This window comes from Anser anser, assembly GCF_964211835.1.
Source record: "Anser anser genome assembly, chromosome: 26".
Taxonomy (NCBI): Eukaryota; Metazoa; Chordata; class Aves; order Anseriformes; family Anatidae; genus Anser; species Anser anser.
The window spans coordinates 553107-571415 of record NC_139747.1 but is presented as its reverse complement, the minus strand read 5'-3'; the positions used below and the strand labels follow the sequence as shown (position 1 = coordinate 571415).

Below are 18309 nucleotides of genomic sequence, written 5' to 3'. Positions count from 1 at the left end.
CAGGGCTAACCGCTACATAGGGACAAGGATTATTTGGAGTGACTCAGAAGTGACTAAGACTGGTCAGAAAAAATCAGTTGGGATGGGGGGAAATCAAGCCAGGTTTTAGAACACAGTCCCACCCAGGGACGTGATGGGAAGGCAGCATCCTCCCCAGGGATGCAGAAGGCACCAGAGCAGGTGCAGGGTCACTGGGATTAGGAGGTTTCTGATTGACAGGTCTACTCTCCTGGGGGAGAAAAAAAAAAAAGAAAAAAAAAAAGTGTCCTGCCCTCGCTGTTTCTGACAAAATGGGGAGGGAAGACCCTTTTGGTTTTTTACCTAAAAAGCTCCTGCTCTGCCCCTTCCTACAGTAGATGAGTCACTGTCTAGCAACCTTTATCAAAATATCTCTTACAAAATTGTTTATACCGAGTCACTGCCACTCCCACCCCACAGCACAGTACCAGGGAAGCCGCAGGAGACCCCTATCACCATCCCTTTCCCGTGCAATGATGAGAGCCTGAAGCGGGTCCCCCTTTGTCCAGCATCCCCCGCCACCCCACTCCAGCTCCGCAGTGCCCCATGGCTCCCCTGTGTTCCCCTCTCGCATTTCAGGGACGATTGTTTGTGTTTTGCAGATGGATAGCACGTGCTCATACGAGAGCCAACAGCACAACCTCATGCAGAAAATGCAAACTGGTGATTTTTTACTGTCTACTCAAGGCTTCGCAAACCTTGTTCTGCGCCCAATGACGCACACTAAGGTCACTCCAGCACCAGAGGAGGGCAAAAGGAGCGTGTGGCTACCTGAAGGGCAGCGATTGGGCACGTTCCCATCAGGAGCTGACAGGCACTGCTCAGGTCAGGTATTACTAGTCAATGGATAGGGATCACCAGCAATTCAGACGTCTCAGGAGTCATTACAAAAGATCTTTCAGGCAGCCCCAAAGAGCAGGCACCTGGCTCATGCTGCATGAGGGACGGCCGGAGCTCAGGCTCTCGGACCTATGGACAACCCTGGTGCAACACGTGCGGTCAGCCAGCCCCAGGGGATGCAGACCGAGCCCCTTCTCCACCAGCAGCCACCAGCACAAGTTTGCAGCTGCTTTCCCTGCGGGCTGCTGCAACGAGCCTGTTCGGGGCTGCCCCAGGGTCAGCAGCCCCAGCCCCAAGCTACCTTCCTGGAAACCCACTTTTGCTCTCTAAGTGGGGCTGGCTTGGGAAGTTCTCCAAACTTCACAAGCAGCAGAGAGAATAAGCTGTTTTCCTGCATCTGCAGATATTCACACTTTCATCTGCAGCCCGAGGAGCTTGCTTTCCCCAGCAGGGCTGTGGGAAATGCTGCACAAAGACCATTCAGTAAAAGCACCCCGAGTTCCCGCTGACCACCCAGCATGGGAGCTGCCTCGCTGGGGAAGCCCTTGCCAAGGGCCCCACTCGGCTTTGGCCACCTGCTAACAGGTGGATGCCGCGTTCACTAAAACCACCACCAGGAAAGCATCCTGACACCCGGCAGGCATCTGAATCACGAGTACGCCGTGTGCCAGCTACCTCTGACCTCCCACCGCGGCACGAGGGCAGCGCAGCCGGCGTCAGGCTGGACCCTGAGCACAGGCTCTGCTGTGACAGCGGCGCCTGCAGCACCGAAACCGCCCCAGCCGCCTCCTGCACCTGGCACCTCATCCCGGCAGCGCAGCGCATCACCTCCCACTGCTCTCCCACAAGCACCGTTATCACACAGCTCTGATTTCCCAATAAACTTTCCTCCAACTCTAATCAACACAGATTCGAGCAACAAGCAGCACACAAGCCGGGAGGGAGGGGGCAGTACCTTCACGTTGCTGGTGGGGCTGGCGCACAGAGGATATCGCAGCTGCTCCGGCGATGCTGCCGGGGAAGGAGCACACTGGAGTTGCAATTACAGCTCTCCTCTCCCCGCGACCAGATCTCTCAGCCGTCCAGACCAACTGTGCTGGAAAGGCACTCAGCGATCATCTGCTGGAGCTCCAGCTCCACCCCTAGCAGCAGCGATTGGCTCTGTGGTGCTCTGCAAGGCTGCACTGGCCTCAGCAGCCTCCCTCCGGATCCAGCTCCTACTACCATCAGGAGCTTCCCCAGAACCAATTTCCACGGCCCAAGGCAGGCCCTGGTCTTGGGGCAGGCTTGGCAGGTCAGGGAGAGGCAGAGCTGCCCAACTTCACGTGGTACAGCCTAAATCAAAGCACCTGGGAGGGATTTTCCTTACTATGAGAATATAAGGATGTGCAAGTCTGATTTGCAGGGCAGAGGCTGTGAAGGATATCGCAGGCTCCAGGGGAAACATTTAATTCCAGATTCACGCTTTTGCAGATTACGCACTTATCTTAGTACCCTGGGTTTATGCAGCAAACACACCTCGCACCACAGGCTCCTGCCATGCATAGCACTGGGGCACCACAGGAGGCAAGCCCTGCGCACAGAGATGAAGGGCAGGAGCAGCTTTCTCCAAGCAGTAACTGGAGGTGAGCAGTTAACAAGGGGAATGGCCTGGGTTCACCTCCAGCCCAGGGATTCCCTTGGCCAGGAGGGATGGGATGCAGAAGCCATGGAAGGCCGGGGGCAGAGGAAGGCAAGGCAACAAAGAGGGGAAGGAGAAACCAAGGGGTTGCAGAGCCCTGCAAACCATCTGCAACGAGGAGACCATTCCTAATGCAGCACCATGCACACAAGCCCACAAGCCCAGGGGTCTGTAATGCACAGCCAGGCTTAAACAAAACAGGTCTCCCTCTGAAACCAAGTAATTTAAAAAGGAGAGTGGACTTTCATTCTTTTGTGAACAACATCCCCCAGGCAAAGGCACTTCACAGTTCAGGCTGAAACACCCGGACACCAAGGTGTACACGTGCACAACCCACACGTCTTCCTTCTGCCAACGCGAAACCTCAGAGGTGACATTGTCTCACCTCCCTCCTTTCTGCTCCTAAGGAGAAAGGATGCTGAGGACTGGCTGGGTACCACGGAGGGTTTCTGCTCCCACCTGGCTGACTTGGCAGGCACCTCACTTGCCAGCACATGAGCTTCTCCAGCTGAAGCAGCTGCAGCATTGCCAAGGAGCCGACCCCACACGCTGCAGAGAGCCTGTGTGATGGGACCCGGGGACAGTGCCCCAGCCCACAGAGGTGCCTCACGCGTGACCAGCAGCATTGGCATCTCTGAATGCTCACGGTCCCTCCCCACAGCTTTGCCCGTCTGAGACCAGAGACTGTTTGTCTTGCACAAGATTTGGGAGAGGATCAGAGAGCTAAGGGTAGTCCTCAAACTGCTGTTTATCCCTCTGCCTTCTCAGCAGCTCATAAATATTCTCTTTGATGCCTGATAATTCCTTTTGTATTTCACAGGCCAATTAATTTGGAGACTTAGAAAATACACTTTAAAAATATCAGAAATCTCTTGCTATTTTGATTCGTATTTAAAATCAGAACTCCTCAAATACACAACAACGTTACAGTGACACTCAGAGCACGGTGACGGCTCATTTCTGCATGAAATACCTGAGAAGTTGAAAACATTTTTTGCCAGCTCATCGAGACAGAAAAACTCACTAAGGTGGGACAGAGACATGCTACCCCGTTTGGTTTTAGAGGATGTATGTAGTGAAGTAGTGGTACGAGTTCATTCCTCAGCACCGTACAAGACTGCTACATCATGACAAACCCAAACGTTGGCGTCACCAATGCAGATGTTGCCCTCCCACGTCCCCCTCCGCAGCACTTGCCACCACAGGGCAGAATAGTGCCCACGTTTTTTTGTCCACCTCTTTCCACTGCAGTCCAATTTCTCTTTGAGTTAACCCCCAACTAGCTATCCCACCTGTTACTCTGTAAGAAGGGCACCTGGATGTGACAAGGAGGAAAGCAGCAACAGAAATAAGATCTGAAGAACAGAATTTTTATGGAGTGACGGAAGAAAGATGGAGAGCTCTGAAAGCCCCATAATTAACGGGGTTTGCTCAGGTGGCAAGCTGAATCACCCCGATCTGATGGCATTGTTGCTCATGTCAGGGCAATTCCTTAGCACTTGCAAAGCAGGAAACGAGGACGTGATGGAGCACAGAGGTTCTGCTCCCAGTCTTGGCAGGTGATATTTACAGCCCATGACGCACATGCAGACAACCAGGAGAAAGGCAGCTAACATGGCTCTGCTCTGCTCTGCCTGCCCTGTTCCGACGTGCTGAGCCCCTCAGAGGCCTGTGCTGCTCGAGGCAGCAGAGGGCCTGGAGGAACTGCGGCACATCCCTTTGTCCTGCATGCTGACACAGGCTTCTTTATGCCTCTACTTCCAAAGCCAGGTAAAAATGAGCGTGCTTTGTTCCCTTTGTGAACATTTGGCTAATCAAAGAGATTACAGACCTCCGCCATTCCGCACGACAGAGCTCTGCTGTCTAGCACCTTTGCCAGAGCCGGATAAAAATGCTGTATCTTAAGGAATATTTCTTGCCAGAAAGCATATATTGCATACAGAAGAGAGCAACTGCCAGGTCTGAGCGGTACATGGGGCATGAGCATGCCCAGGCTCCTGCAGCGAAGCTGTGACGATGGAGCTGTAAGGACGGAGCCAGGCTCTTCTCAGTCACATCCAGCGACAGGACAAGGGGCGATGGGCGCAAGCTGGAACACAGGAGGTTCCGCTTAAATGTGAGAAGAAACTTTTTCACAGTGAGGGTGACAGAGCACTGGTACAGGCTGCCCGGGGGGGTTGTGGAGTCTCCTTCTCTGGAGACCTTCAAAACCCACCTGGACATATTCCTGCATGAAAGGATCTAGGTGTTCCTGCTCCAGCAGGGGGATTGGACTGGATGGTCTTTCAAGGTCCCTTCCAATCCCTAACACCCTGTGTAACTGATGGTCTCAGTAAGGTGGTGCCTTTAAGAAGCAAGTTGATTTAGTTTGATTTGTTCCTATTAACCACACTTTTTAGAAGGTCTCGGGGATTTTGCTCGTGCAAAGTAGCTGAGCCACACTGCTGCACTTTTGCTACCGGGTGTCTGGAACGCTCACCTAGGTGGTAAAATGCTCTTTAAATCACCCAAAGGACCTCACCAGCACTTTTTCTATTTCCAGCTTAATCTGCCTGGCAGTAGTTTTACAAACTGTTCAAGCTGTGATGCCTCATGATCCTGCTTGGCTTTTTAGCTGCAAACGCTCCTTAACAGTTAGGGGTTTAAGCCATGCATCTAAGCCTCCAAAACTGACACAAACTCCTCAGAGCTGCCACCTGGAGCCTCAGATACTTCAGTGCTAAGAAGGGCAGATCAGACAATATTTGCAATGATACACCTGCGCCTGCCATCCAGGGAAGAGATATTTCTTAAATCTCCTCTTTTTTTTTTTTTTTTTTTTTTAAGGATTACTTAATTCCCGCGAGCACCACATGCTCTCTTTTAATGGCAGCATCAGCACAAGAAATTTTAGAAATAACTTACAAATTAATAACTCTTCTGAAATTGTTCAAGATGCACCCTCCCAACACCTGGCACATTCCCTCATCTAGCAAGGAGCACTAACAGCCTTTCTTCGGTTTTGCTTGTGGCTCCCGGACTCGGGAAGCAGCCAGCGAGGCTGCCCGCTTCGCGGCCTCCAGAAAGGGGCACGAGGCTGCTGCTGGAAGAAGCCAGGCACCAGCATCCTGCAGCAGCCCCCGAGGCACTGCGATGCATTGCTGTACTGAAAAACATGTGCCCCTGGGGAAACGGTGAGCCAGCCCAGAGGGAGCAAAGCAGAAACCACAGCACAGGACCAGGGGTAAGAACCCTTAAATAAACCACGGCTCCTGCACTGCGTGGGGCCGTTCCCTCCCCTGGGGCTGCAGCGTCCCAAAAGCTCTCCCAGAGCCTGGCAGCGTCCCCGTGGCACTGGCTCAGCGCAGCGCAGGGGTGGTGCGCTTCAAGGCTCCCCATACAGAAACACTTCCCAGCAAAATTCCTCTTGCAGAAAATAATGGCAAGTCTGAGTAATGTTTTACTGCCCTCCTTTCCGCCAGGCAAAAAGGCATAGCTCCCCACAGCTCTCCCTGATAGACTTGGACAGCCCTGGCTTTGTCTGAAGTGCAGCACTGGAAAATTCAGCCTCTGCTCCGTCCCAGCACCCTGCCAGGGCTTCAGAATGTGTTTACTGGCCCTGAACTGGGCTGCTAATTATGGAACAACCTGAAATGCATCAAAATATGGAGCAGTAAAGCAGCAGCTGTGATTGATTAGCAGGAGTGAAGCTGAAGGGTTTGATCATTCTCAAAATCTCCTTAACATCTCATTCTCCAAGGAGGGAGAGGCAACTGCAGCCACAGAACAAAGCAGAGCTCAGGTCAGGGCCTCTTCCCGCCCGGATGGGCTCTGAGCAGGCCGCGCTCTCTCCTGCAGTGCCTGCAGGAAAAAGGAGACCAGGACGGATGAGCGAGCTCCCCAGGCTGCCTGCCGGGGAAGGAGGTGGTTGCACTGACTTCCCGAGACGCACATGTGCCCCCGGCACTGCCGCGCGGGCAGACCGCTTGCCAGCATGCACGGCCTGAACCCGACCTCTTGCCAGCAGCTCTCGTTCACGCACAGACGAGGGGCTGCCAGAGCGTGGCTGACCCACAAGCCCAGCGCCACCATGCTCAGGGCGCTCAGCACTGCCGCAAGCACATTTTGGGTACCCAACACCCCCTGCTCTCGGTGCCGCTGCCAGACTTGTGACCTGGCAAAAAATAGAAACCAGATTTTTCCTAAAGAATCCCCGGGTCTGACTGTCTGCTACTGATGGACTGCCTTGCTGTGGCATCCAGCTCCCGAGGCGCTACATAGCTCAGTGAATAATTATAAAAATCTCCAGAAATAAACAAGATTTTTGTCACAGTTGTAAGCACTGTCCCACGTTGCTTTCCGCCCGGGAGAGCAAACCATTGCTTTGCTTCTCCTTTGTGCTAAGGCCACACGTGAGCATGGTGGTGAGTGAGGAAGTGGGACCCATGGCACAGTGTGGCCAGAGGACAAAGAAGAACCAGGCCCCGCGGGACTGCCGATTGCCCCCAGAGCACATGCTCAGCTCTCCCCTCTTTCCCCAAGGGAGGAAAGATGGAAGCCAGCTCTCTTCAAAGCCATTTTGTTAATTAGCAGTCGCTGCACAGGTCAAGGGGCATGGCAAAGGCACTGGATGGAAGGGAAATAGTCAAAGTAAAATTAATACCCGACTTTTTCCAGAAGGCCCAGCCTGGCCCAGCTCATGTGTGCATTCACAGCTCAATGCCTACACAGCAGAGCATGTCAAAGGACACTGAAATCTGCCCAAGCACATCACAACCAGGGCTGGTAAGGTGGAGGTCACCTTGTCAGACAGAGGGGGAATTGCTGGAAGTAGCTGTACTTTGCACTTTAAAAAATTGACTTCCTCTCTCATTCCAGTAAAACAATTGACATGTGGCAAATGCTCTGCTGTCCCTAGGACATTTCCAGGCTTTCCCCTGGAACACCACTAATCAGACATCAGTCTGCGGACTCAGAGCGAATTCTGGAGACAGGAGAGATGATGCTCTACTGTGCAATGCAGCAACATCTGCTGCTCCTCTCGGCGCTCGTTGTTTCCCTTCCCTCCTGTGGGCTGTGCTGTGCTATCTGTGTTCCATTTTCTGAGCTAGAAGGCATGGGGGAAAAGGAGAAGGAGAAAGGAAACTGTAGGCAAAGACACGGTCACCTGAGCATTGCTTATTAGGCATCCTTGCAGCAGACTCTGCCTGAACTGGGAACTCATCTGCAATGAGACAGGACACGACAACACTGCCCACAACCCCTGCTCTCGGTTTGCCACCGATGCCAGGGGCTGTGGGCAGGTGAGAGCTGCAGCACTCACCGGAGCAGCCTCTGTCACTGCCGCCACTCCTCTCCTACATCCAGTTCCCGCTCCTGGTCAGAGCAGAGATCACACACCCATGCAGAGCACAAAGCAGCGCTGCTCATGGAGTACTGCTTGGGGCCAGATCCTGCAGCCCCAGCCGCGGCATGGAGCAGGGGCCAGCAACCTCCTGGCAGCCTCACCGTCCCCACTGCTGCGAGACAGCAGTGATGCAAATTCTATTCTGAGGCACGAAGCCCTTCAGGCTTCTCCTTCCCTGACATTCAGCAGGGAAACTAGAACAGGCAGCAGCAAGGCCTTTTGCAAAACAAAGTTTGGTAAACACGTTTAAAGTACTACATGCTTCTTCACTGAGGTTTGTGGGCCCTTCTGCCAGCTCATGCTATTTGAAACAACCTGAACTAGCAGCTGACCCTGGCTCCATCCCACAGTTAAACATGCCTGCGGGATGTCCCTAGATAGATTACTTTGATTTTGTTAGCTCATCCTCAACCACCGTCTTTAATCCAGGGGGATAACAAAAGGCTGAACTGCTGCCGCCTTCCAGGAGCCCAGACTCTGGCAGAGCATCTTGAGCTCTGTGCGTAAGAATTGCAGCACCCAGGGAGTTTAAACAAAGAGCCCCAGGCAGTCCCAGCCTGAAACACTGGGAACAATGCCATTCCGCACAGACAGGAGAAGATATTTGGAAATGCAATTTCCGAGGTCACCTTTTATCATCCAGGCAAACCAGATGTGAGATGCAAAGCATGAGCACTGCTTCTGCGAGCCAAAGCCAGCACTGGTGACCTCCAGCAGTCACGAGGCAGTGACCACCCCCTTTCCAACAGGTCCTTGCCCACTGCTGCTGGCACCCCCAGTGCTGGGTCCGAGCTGTGGCAGGGTGACCCCGCTGCCCCAAAGCCTCTGCGAGGGATTTGGATCCTCTCTGAGCACAGGCAGCCTTGGTCCACTAATCTCACCGGCAAAAATAATTTTACGCTTTCTTGTGAGAAATCCTCACAGCAAAGCCCAGAAGATGCAGCGAGCCCAGACAGAAACAGATTTCCCCTGTGGTTTCCCCAGTGCCTGACTGCCAGCACACAGACATGCAATTTGTGCCTCACTGGGCAAAACCCACTGAAGTGTTTAAGCTGACAACAGGAGCATTTCTCCGAACACTGCCACCTCAGCTGACCCCAGCACGACAGCGCAGGCTCCCCACGTGCCTTGCCAACACCCACTCTTGCAGCTGCCTGCAACTCTCAGCTTTGCAGCAAATTTTACCTCTACGTGAGCTCTGTAGCTCCTCACGCACTGCGTACCACCCAGGAGTCCTTTGCTGCACCCTCTTTTTGCTGCGTCAGAAAGTTTGGAGCTTCTCCCACCCCTTTTACAAGGGTAGCACAAAATCTGCCGTTGTGCTGGGAGCCACTGGGTAGGCAGCCAAGGGCTGGCCCAGCATGGGCAGGCACGACCGGGACCCCAAAGCTAGGATGGCAGCACCACATGGGATGTCCAAAGTGACTCACTGCAGCAAGGACGGAGAGCGACACCATGGTCACTGCAGATGGTCTGCACCTCTCTGCATATGGCTGGAATGGGAATTGCCCTCCCAGAAACAAATTCTTTCCTCTGATTTGTGTACTGCTGTACGTATGGCACCAGGAGTCATTTCCATATCCACCCTTGCCCAGTATTGTAGGGTACTGTTTGTCTGCCTTGCTATAAATAGTTTCTAACACTACTGAGCAAGGATTAATGACTTTTCTAATTATACCACCATCAGTTGGTGACAGGGGAATGACAGCGTGCAGATCTGAGCCCACTCACCCTCCGCATGGCTGGATTGCTATGTGCACTATGTACCTGTACATCACAGTTTCAAGGAATATCAAGGCACAAGTGCAGCAAGACAAAAGAGGCGTGTGTTAATATTGAACAAGACGTCTGGGATCCACATCTACCCCAAGTTTGCTAAAAGGAACCCTAACTGTTTTGAGAGGCATCTCAGAGCTGCACTTGCACGTAAACAGTGTCTGTGATTCTTTCCATCTCACACTGATCCTCCTGAGTATTCTGGAGACCTGTTTCATATCAGCTTCCCAATTAACCCTCAATTCTAAATTGGCTCTCCTTGTTTACTAGGCAACTGCTTGCTTTGACCTCCTGGAAAGGAGCATTTTCCACAAGCCTGCTCTACCCAGCCTGCAGCAAGGCTGATCCCTGCACTGTTACACAGCTGCTCACATTTCACCAGCTTGTTGCAGTCCTTGCGGACGTGAGCTGGAAACAATTTGTCCTTTGTCCAAACTCGCCTTTTCCACAGCTTGCTCTTAGTGCACGGAAGAATTCACGTAGCAGGGCTCTTGCTCTGAAAACTACCAGTAGGAGGAAAGTACATCTTGCAACACTTGATGGTAGTATCTGTCCATATTCCGAATTTTAAGTTTTCCTATTTATGACAGCACGAATAAGATGCAGTTTCAGATGGGGGCACAGTATTTTGTTGCCAAAATAACTCAATTTTCTGAATGACTGATGGTAAAGGCAAAAAATGTTTTCTCCTGAGAACACGGCAGGTGTGTAATTTGCCTGGGAAACTCACTGGAAAACTTCACAACAAAGGAGCACTTCAATGACTTGCAGCAGTGCAAGTTTCAATTCTGAGGTCACACCAACGTGACAGGGAGAGACAAGCCAGGCTTCCTTGTGCTGCCTGAAATTTCCTATCTGTTGTTCTAGCACTGAGATCAGCAAAATCTACTGGGTTTCTGAAATAGTATCTTGGGCAAAAACCTCGGTCTGCCTATTGCATTTCTTCGCAAGAGCTATCAGAAGGAAAGGGATCAGGCAAGTTATTTTGTCCAGTCATTTGGAAACAATACAAGGCAATCTTTGCAGCAGAGATTCTGCTCTTCATCAGGTTTAATTTAAGGTCTCACAGGTGATAACAATTCTATCAGTTCCCCTAGGCAGTGCCTTGTGTCATGCAGTTAGGGCCACAAGAACCGTTGCAGGTCTGGGTCGTGGCACAGGGGTGTGATCCGCGGGCCCACGTGCTGGGCTCCCGCACAGCGTCCCCAGCCAGCACCCACCAGTTAATGCTGACGTTGCAATGCGGGGACAGCGGGGGCGCCCAGGGCTGCCCACCCACAGCCTCGCAGCACCGGCCTCGTGGCACCTCTCTGGGGAGGCTGCAAAGCTCGGCCGAGTGCCCCGTCACCGCATCCACATGGCAGATCCTGCTGCCGGCACCTCGCTAAGCTCCTGCTGCCCCACCGCCCCTCTGGGAGCACCCAGAAGCCACTGCCACTATTTTTAGAGGGCTAAATACGTCTAGGGAAAAATATTTCAGTGGTAGATGATTGCCTCTCAGATGCACTGGCCAACACTCAACAAAGAGCCGCGGCGTCAGTCCGGCGCTGTAAAAATGAAATACCAACTGATGAACTACACCTCCCCTCACCCCCCCGCCCATGGTGAATGAACACGAGAAAACAACTAACCTTCCATTTGGTTGCCAAGGTTTCTCATTTTTATGTATAAGTATGTATATTTATAGTGCCCCTTGCTATCAAAAATGAGCAAAGGGAACAGCAGATAAGACAGCCCGGCAGAATTGTTTCTCAAACAGAATGTTTTTCGGTTTTCCATGAGGCGTCAGCAGCTCTTTAAAGTCTTTTTATTACATTCTGCATTAGATGCAAAATCATATTTCAAAGACACCTTAACTTTGAAAAACAAAATGCAGATTCTGTACTGTGCCACCTGCAAACAGCAGAGGCATGACCCACATTAGAAAGAAACTTCTAACAGAGGGAGGGTGCTTTGGAGATGAGACCGGTCCATTTAAAACACTTTAAAAATAAAAGGTCACAGGGAAATTGCTGCCTTCCTAATTATAGCATTCACTCTAGTGCTACACTGCCACAACTCAGGTTCCTAATTTAAATTATCATTAAGCCTTGCTGCAGGCTCCATAACTTAATGAATTTTGGTATGATAGCCTGTTCTCTACAAAGGAGATTAAGAGCACATTCATATCAGAGACAGAGTGAGGAAAAAACAACACATGGAGCTAAATAAGGATCAAAATCACAACACGTCTCAGGGGCTGCCCTCCCTTTTTCGCAGGGTCTTAGCTTGATACACTATGCCCACACAGCAAGCATTTTTTTATTGTCTGCATGCGTGGCTGCCCTGAGGGATGCCAGAGGGGCACGGATACCTGGGAACGTTGCCCAAGCTGCACGTCCAGCTTCGTGCTAACAGAGGGCCTGATTCTGCCCAGCACTGGAGAGGTGCTGGAGACCACTCCAAGGAGCCCGGCCAGCAAGGCAGCGTGGTGGCCTTGAGCACAAACTATTTGTCCCTACGTCCCAGGGTGAAGGCAAGAGCCTTTGCAGGAGCTGGGCGCTGGACTCGCACGCTGCAGTTGAGCTCCTGCAGGGATTTCTCAGCGCACACCTGTGGGACCACTGCCCGCAGCCCATCCCCGGGCATCCCCCGCTGCCAGACTCCAACGGGCCGGGTGCTCCCAGAAGCAGCCCACTTGCACACAGGCCCCAGCTCCAGCTCAGGGCACCCACTGCAGCGCATTCGCATAGCAGCAGGAAGCAGAAACCCACAGACTCAGCACAGTCATTGCTTGCACTTCTAAGGGAAATTGAAACCATAACGCAGCACACGATCCCTTTACATTAGTCCCAGGCACCTAAATCACCACCACAAGCTGCTCCTGGACCTGCAGGTGAGACATGTCCCTTGCTGCAGCACTCTCTTCCCAAATCGCCTGGTTTCCCTGTTTAGCATCCTGCTATTTGGGGCAGGCACCTGGGCGCCAGCACCAGGCAGGTGCCACCACTCCTCTTCCTTTGCACGCTTTTCTCCCCACCTGCCGCACACCCCCAGGCCAGCGCTCTTTCACCAGGAACCCCCACTGCAGGCAGCTGAGCCTCATCCTCACCCCTGGTCCGTGATGGGAAGGTCTTCAATTACCATGCGATTAGCACTTAAAGCCATGCTGCAGAAAATAACCAACTTGGGTTTTCTTTTAAGTGTTAAATAAAACCAGCTGACCTTCCGTTATTTTTTGTTCCTTCCTAATTTTTTTGTTAGACTGCAAATTACAAATTAAAAGTCTTCTCATCTCCATTCCTTCCAGCATAAAGATTGTTATCAATTTCTAAATTTTCTGCCGCCCCCCTCCCCTTTTCTTTTTTTGTATGAAGAGCTGCAGCAGACACAAGCAATTAGTGAAATGAATAAACCAGCAGCTTGCGTGCCCAGATTGGTTATGCCACATAGAGGTGCCACCCTCATTGGACCAGAATGGAAGCTTTTGACTGCTGCACCTGATACTGCACAACAGGAGACGTGCAAAATTCAGAAGCAATTTCTCCCCAGCACCACCATGCTCTCCGCATAAATCATTTTACACGTTATTATCCGGGCAGAGGGCTCGCAAAGAGCCGCTTCTGGCATTCTGACTTACTCTTAACACACGCAGTGCTAAGGGGGGGCTGAATCTCACCGAGATTCCCTCAAGAGCTGCAATGAAAAACGCAAATACGAGTAACAAAACCAAGGCCCCGAGCTGAGCGAGGCACGGCCGCAGAAGCCCGACCGGGCCGCCCCCGGCTCCCCACGGCTCCGCCGCCGCCGCCCCGCAGCCCCGCGCGTCCGTGGGCGACCCGCGCCACCCCGCGGGCTCCCGGGGCACGGGGCCGGGGCGCCCCACCCGCGGCGGCCCCGCGCGGGGGTCCGGGAGGAGCGGAGCGCGGCGGGGCCCGGTCGGCAGGAGGCACCAGAGGCCAAGGGATGGTGCGGGGGGAGCCGCGGGAGGCCGGCCGGCTCCGGGGCTCGGGGGTCCCGGCCGGAGGTGCGAGCCTCCGAGCGCCAGCTGCACGAGGGGGTTGACTCAAAAGCTGCGGGGTAATTAAGGGCAAAGCGCGTCTCGCTGCTCGTACTGAGGCTGGTGTTTTCCCGCTGTTAAAGGACTCCTCCTTCCGCACGCCTTAGGAAGAGAAAATCGCATTCTGGAGGGGACACGCATAAAGCAGGGGGTTTCCGCTGTCCTGCCGCCGGGCTGCTTTACCGGCCGCCTGCTGCCCCTTCCCCAGCAGCTGCCGGGCGCGGTGCGGCTCCGAGCTCCGGGCCCCCGGCAGCCCCGGCGTGCGGGAACGGCACCCTTCCCGCCCGGATTTTTCTCAGCACGGGTACTGCAGGAGGAGCTCCTCCTGTTTGTAAAGTAAGGTGATCTGTGGGGAATTCCGTTTCAATTCCCTCCCGAAGCCGAAGGGAGGAGCAGGTCAAATGTTTGTTACCCCTCTGGAAGGCAACAGTGCTTCTCTGAGACTGAACTTAAGACATTTTGGTATCTGCAGAGAAACAGTGGCCCTCCTTCATAGTGTATGTGCTGCTGGCTTGTCTTCCCTTTAATTCAGTTCTGTAATTGCAGACAATTTGGCTTCTAGACTGTAATCTGATATTTGCACAAAAGTGATACAAGTGTCCTGCCATTAGGTCCTTTTTACCTGGAGGAAACAGTTCAGGTTTTATGAGATGCTTATCAAAGAACAGGACCTCTGGGTCCCCAGCTAGAAATGAGCTATTCTGTTCAGCTGGGGAAGGACACTGGTGTACCTGCCTGGATAAGCAGAGGATGCCTTTCTCTTTCCAGGAGGATCTCGGCCTCTAACAAACATGCCCAGCAGGAGCCAGAAGAGCAGTAGGAGCATAGTTAGGAGAAGCCCCAGGTAAGAGACAACAGAAGAGGTGTAATCACAGACACTGAGGAGGTTCAAGGATCCATTGTGGGTTGGGAAATACACTGTAGGGATCTGGGGAGGGAGTCAAGCTCTCAGTTGGACCAATCGGTCTGCTCCCCCTGTTTATCAGTTATCAGATTTAGCATTTCATCACTGAGAACAGAACAACCACTCAGGAAAACATGGTGGAACGAAATTAAAACGGGTTTCAGATCTCCCACTGCACAACCTTGCAAATTTTCTGGGAAGACATAGCAGCAGTTTCACAACAGCAGAAAGGCATTTTAAGCACAGAGAGGTCAGCAGAAACAATGCGAAATTTTACAGTCATAAACAGAACAAGAAAATCCATAGCCCATGCTGTGCTGGGACTTGCACAGCCGCTCTACCAAGGAGAGAAACAATAGCTTGTAACTTGCCAGCACGGTACGAATTCCAGACTGCCACCTGGGAATGGTCACTGTGCAGCCGACTGTAAACAGCTACAGAGCGAGGATTATGCACTAAAAACTTTCACCAGCAATCTGGGGGACCAAACACACTGCACAGCTTCTTATTGTGGGGGAAAAGAACAAAGATAACGTTCGGTTTCATTTGGTTGGTTATTCAGTCATCTCCCTCCACCGCTGGAAGGGAAATCCCAGCAGCAAGCTCGAGTCCAGGCAGCACCAGCCCTTCCTGCTGTTTGGCCCCGACTTGCCCACCTCCCATCCCAGCCCTGCAGGGCTCCCACCTCCCATCCCATGCCTCAGCATCAAGGTGATAAATAGGATTCTGTGCAGGGCACATTGGGTTGGATTATTGATGATGCGCGCTCCAGCTTTGGGAAGTCCTTGGAAGTCTGGTGTTCATATTTCAGTTGAGATTTATAGCCAGGGGAACAATGTTCTGTTGTAGGAGGGCTTCGCTCTCCCAGCCACACCAGTAATTCTCAGCAGCTTTTTCCTGAGCTCTTTTCTGGCTCCCCACTTTGACTCATTGTCTATTGTTGCTCATCTCTCAAGCGTAACAAGGAAAGCTGTGTACATGCTTTATCCACTGCAAGGGAGTTGCTCTATGCACTGAAATTTCAGTGCTCCGTTCCCTTAACCCCTACACTGCCGTACATGTACACAGGAAAAATGTGGTGAGAACCAGAGCGAGGCAAATAGACGCTCCTTTGCCTCCTTTCCACAGTCCTTGCTTAAACATAAAATCCCTTAAAAGTCGTTAATGTGTTCATACAGCACGGTGTTGTGGGGAAGTGCTAGCTTACCCAGAACAGTGCAATGCTGTACAGCACGGCTATGGGGACACGTCCCCTGCAGCATCCACCTGAGTGCAGACCACTGTCTGGCCCAATCCTACACTCGGTTGGTTTTGCTAATTCAAGCAGGGTTTTTACTTTCAACCACTCATAACAGGGAGGCTCGAAGTGATCACTTCAGCAGCTGAGACACTTTTACCATCCCTGGCTCGCACTTGAGAACCCCGAGGGTCTGTGGGACCCCAGCAACGTGGGGTCTGCGGGAGCACCAAGCCCCAGGGCAGCACGCAGGGCCCCGGCTCTGCACCAGCAGGGTGGGTGCTGCCTTTATTGATGACAGACCACAAGAGTTTAATTAATCCAATTATTATTCCTGACTGTACTACAGCAAGCAAAAGGGATCCAGGAAAATGTTTTCCTGTGACTAAATTATTGTGAGAAGCTGGCTGTAAACACAGTGTTTGGAGTCCAAATAGCACAAAGCCGAGTGTTACCTGTCACAACAAATTGCAAGCCTCAGCCCGTATGTTCTGTGCAGAGCTGGCTGGGGGGAGCAGACACCTGGAGCACTGTTGTTTAGGCAACATAACTGTGTTAATTCTCTAAAGGAGGGGAGAGACTGCAGCCCTCTGCTATCTGGAAAGAATAACATGCAGACAAATCACAGAGCTTTTCTTAATGCTGCCATGATATACAAATAAGAGGCTTAAGTATAATTATAGGTTGTATAATCAGTGTGAATAAAAAAATATGTAGTAATTGATGCCATATTTTATAAATATCCTAACTGTTTAAGAAACTGAAAATGTTTTCAGAAGAAATACTTTAGCATAATGATTATAAAGCCCTTTAATGTGAGTGAGCTGCTTTCTGAAGCCAGTTTTAGATTCAGTCTCATGAACATAAATAGAGTTAATTGCCCTTCTGTGTGAGCTGGATGTTAGCACATTCCAGCAGAGTGTGCATTTTCCAAAGTGCCAATTCCAACACATTCCACCCCATGCAATTTCTGCCTTTTTATGCACAGCACATAAAACGCGCACACATCTGGGCACGGGTAAAGTTAAGTGCTTATTGTAGTGAGCCTTGGAAATGGATTGAGACATCAACTGCCTGCCCATATGTTATTTTGGATACACAAGCGCAAATGTGGCTTTTCTGAATTCACCCCACAAAGAGCACGTTAACGTGCAGACCGGGGCAGTGGGGAGCAGGGAGGCAGCAGAGGCCCAGAGGGTGACACAGCTCTGCCCCTCTTCCCAACGCAAGCAGCTCCACCACGGGGACAGCACAAGGGGAGGATGCTCACAGGTGGACGCAGGACATCCTTTGCAGAAGGCAAATCCCCAGCCGAACAACTCCCCAGGCAGGATGCTGGCGCTACTGGGAGAAAGCACATGAGGAAAACCACTGGGTACACGCTGTGCCTTTGCCCTGCTGCACACCCTCCTGCCCCAGCAGGACACAAGGACCGCAGCCAGCACCGCTGTCGGTCCTCTCTACCGGGCCTGTTCTCCACTGAGCTCCCAGCCCACTGCGATCCCCTCCAGGCCACAGTGAGTTTGCTGAGGGACATCCCTGCCCCAGGCCACACACATTCTCCAGCGGAAAGCTCATTTTCTCTGTGTGACGCACATACTGAGATATAGATGAAAAATGCAGATGTAAACAGAACTCTGTCGAGAGACCTTACAGAAACAAAGCATTTCTATCTCCAAAAGTAAATAATACCTCGGATTTGGTCCTCCAGGGTGAAAATAGGGCATACTTTTAAAGTAAGACTAAAAATAATCAAAACGTCCCCATTTGGGCACGGATTCGAGGCACAGCACGATGTGCATTCACAACGCCAAATCACCACTGCAGAGGCGCTTGCACAGCTGACCCATTGCAGAGGGCTGCCTCAGAGCACAGGGCTCCTGGGGCTTGGGTTTCCGCGTTTAATGAGCTGGTGATGAGTGAGCCCTCCCTCAGCCCTCATCCGTTCCTGGACTTCTCCCTGGAGCCATGCAGAACCATTTTAAATCCAATTTCCTCTTACAGATTTTCTGCGGATGGGGGTGACGCGCACTGCTGAGCAAGCACAAGTCCCAGCTCCACACCACAGCCCCGCTGCCCAGTTCAAGCATCTGTCACCACATGCCACCGCCATGCAAGAGGTGGTTCAATGCACCTCCGCTTCCCTGCGGCTCCATTCCAGCCCAAGCTTTCCACCACCGTAACTGCCAGGCCCGTTACAACCTGCTGCAGTCCCCTTTGCTCTTGTAAATGAGGTGTGCTGCTGTTCAGGCACTTCCCTCCCGATCAACATCGCCTGCCTCTCACACACTCTGCCACAGCTGGGGATGTGCTGAAGACAGCCTTGTGCCCACTAATTACTTTGGCATGTGGGCAGTGGGCAGACAGCCAGGCTCTGCGTTGAATTAAGCAATTACTCTTCTTGGAATCGCTCTCCTGTCTCTGTGCT

The 18309-nt window shown here is 52.2% G+C and overlaps 1 protein-coding gene across 7 annotated transcripts in view; it reads right to left on the bottom strand.

The window, feature by feature from the left end:
• Nucleotides 1-18309, bottom strand: part of ZMAT4 (zinc finger matrin-type 4) — a 99788-nt gene that overhangs the window by 67155 nt on the left and 14324 nt on the right. The window contains exon 1 of one of the 7 annotated variants that reach the window (XM_083811552.1): nt 13796-14001. The exons of 2 other annotated variants lie outside the window; for them this stretch is intronic. The gene's annotated coding sequence lies outside the window, so the exon portion shown is untranslated. Of the gene's footprint in view, nt 1-1813; nt 2405-13795; nt 14002-18309 lie in introns of those variants that run through there. 4 more of the 7 variants (XM_083811554.1, XM_083811549.1, XM_083811550.1 and 1 more) reach the window with 4 other exon arrangements.